Genomic DNA, 3136 nt, shown 5'->3' with positions numbered 1-3136 from the left:
ATGACTTGGGCTAAGGTGTCGCGATTGATCTAAACAGTTTTCCTTCCTGGTATAATGAAAATGAGATAGCCTCAGAGTCATTAGAGACTCAAAACCTAAAGACCAGCTATATCTGGTAGACACCTCTGAGAAGCAATCATTCCATAAGGGTTTTAAATAGACCAACAAAGATACTTACAATAAACAACTTCATGATATCAACCCAGGAACTAAATCAGGGACAGTACCAAAAACAAAACTGAGAAGGCATTTAAGCAAGTCACAGACCCAGACTTCCACCCCACAAACAGCAATTTCTGGGGGAAATGAGGTGCAAAAGTCTGATAATCAACCAGGTGGACACCCTGAACTGATAGCATAGGAAGTAACAAAACAGATGTATGAGGTTCTAGAAAAATTCAAAGCAGAAATAATCTCCCAGATAACTACAGAGATGGTGAGAAGAGTGAAAGACATGATTAGAGGCTCTAGAACAGAAACTGATAAAAACAAAATAGATGAGCTCAGAAACATACTGGAAGCCAGGAATGCCCAGCATAAGAAAGAAATGGAAACCATGATACAGATTCAAACAGATATTCAGGGGATTAAAAACTCCATTGAAAGCATGCAGAGCAGATTAAGAGAATCTGAAGATAGAATATCAGATATAGAAGACAGGATTGCAGTTAGTGACCATGAAAACAGAGATTTCTTAAAAATAGTAAAGGACCATGAGAAATCAATTGAACAGCTGCTAGATGATGCAAAGAAGAGTAACATAAGACTCATAGGAGTCCATGATAAAAACAGGAGAAAGGACAATTGACATGAAAAACTGTTCACAGAAGTAATAGTAGAAAACTTCCCAGACAGAGGAGGAGAATTGGAAATACAGATAAGCAAGGCATATAGAACTCCATCTAGCCATGATCAAAAAAATCTACACCTAGACATTTAATAGTCAAGATCCCAGAAACCCAACAGAAGAACAAAATCCTACAGGCAGTTACGGAAAAGAAACAAATCACCTGTAAAGGAAAGCCCATCAGAATCATGGCAGACTTCTCAACACAAACCCTCAAATCAAGGAGAGCCTGGAGTGAAGTATTTCAAGCCCTAAAAGAAAATAACTTCCAACCTAGACTGTTGTATCCTGCAAAATTATCTTTCAAAATTGATGGGGAAATTAGATACTTCCATGACAAAGAACACTTGAGAAATTTCATGAACACCAAACCAGCACTCCAAACAATTCTAAGCAATAGAAAAAGGCAACGAAGGTCACAACTCCATAAGACTCAACAGAGGGAAGCCACCAGACAAGGTAAGAAACTAAAGGGAAAGAGGGGAAAAGAAATAAGAGCCAACAAGAGTAAAACATCAGGACAAGGATGAGTCAATATCTCTCAATTATAACTATCAATGTTAATGGCCTCAATTCACCAATCAAAAGAAGTAGACTGACAGAATGGATTAAGAAGCAAAACCCAGCAATATGCGGTATACAAGAAACACACCTAACTCAAAAAGAAATTCATAGACTGAAAGTAAAAGGATGGAAAATGGCTCTTCATGCTACAGGAACCCAGAAAAAAGCAGGGGTAGCAATCTTGTTTGCAGACAAAGTAGATTTCAAACCAAAACTAATTAAGAGCGACAAAGATGGTCATTATATCCTTGTGAAGGGAACAGTCCAAGAGGAAGAGATGACAATCCTAAATATATATGCACCAAATATGAATGCCCCCAACTATACAAAACAAATATTACTGGACATGAAAAACCAAATAAGTACCAATACAGTTGTAGTGTGGAACCTCAGTACCCCACTACCACAAATAGATCATCTAGATAAAAAATTAACAATGAAATTCTAGAACTGAACCAAGCTATTGAACAAATGGACTTAACAGATATTTAGAGTGTTCCACCCCACAAAATCAGAATACACATTCTTTTCAGCTGCACACAGGTCATTCTCCAAAATAGACTACATGCTAGCTCACAGGACATGTCTAAGTCAATGTTAAAGAACTGAAATTACCCCCTGTATATTATCAGACCACAGTGCAATAAAATTGGAGATCAATAACATAAGAAACTGTAAACCTTCCACAAACACTTGGAAATTGAATAACACCCTCCTGAACAACAAATGGGTCACAGAGGAAATTAAAGAAGATATTAGACAGTTTCTACAAGTAAATGATGATGCCAGTACAACATTTAGGAATCTACCAGACACAATGAAAGCAGTTCTATGTGGGAAATTCCTAGCAGTGAATGCCCATATTAGGAAAACAGAGAGAACTCAGATAAATAATCTAATGCAGAACCTCAAACTCCTAGAAAAAGAAGAGAATAACAAACCAAAAGCCTGCACAAGAGAGGAAATTATAAAGATCAGAGCAGAAATCAATGCAATGTAGACTAAGAGAATGATACAAAAAATTAATGGATCAAACAGTTGGTTTTTTGAAAGAATAAATAAAACCAAGAAACCTTTAGCCAACCTTATCAAAAAAAGGAAAGAAATGACTCAAATCCATGCAATTAAGAATGAAAAAGTGGAAGGCACAACAGAACCAGCACAAATCCAAAGGATCATCAATACCTACTTTGAGAACCTGTACTTTAATAAAATGGAAAACACAGAAGAAATGGTCAGATTCCTAGATACATATGAATTGCCGAAGTTAAATGAAGAAGCTATAGAAATTCTAAACACCCCAATTACAATGAGTGAAATTAAAAATGTAATAAAAGATTTACCAACAAAGAAAAGCCCAGGTCCTGATGGCTTCACTGCTGAATTCTGCAAGACATTTAAAGAAGAACTAATGCCATTACTCTTTAAACTCATCAAGGAACTTGAAAGGGAAGCAAGGCTTCCAAACTCATTTCTGGAAGCAAGTGTGACTTTGATTCCAAAACCAGGGAAAGATCCAACCCAAAAAGAGAACGACAGGCCAATCTCCCTAATGAACATAGATGCAAAAATCCTCAACAAGATACTGGCAAACAGAATACAGAGGGTCATCAAGAAGATCATACACCCTCACCAAATAGGATTTATCCCAGGGATGCAAGGATGGTTCAACATACATAAATCAATAAATGTAATACACTATATTAATAGAGTCAAGGACAAAAA

The sequence above is a fragment of the Heterocephalus glaber genome, unplaced genomic scaffold (genome assembly GCF_053883595.1).
Source record: "Heterocephalus glaber isolate CG9 unplaced genomic scaffold, H.glaber_assembly_v1.0 deba00000818, whole genome shotgun sequence".
Classification (NCBI taxonomy): domain Eukaryota; kingdom Metazoa; phylum Chordata; class Mammalia; order Rodentia; family Bathyergidae; genus Heterocephalus; species Heterocephalus glaber.
This window is presented reverse-complemented; position numbering follows the sequence as displayed.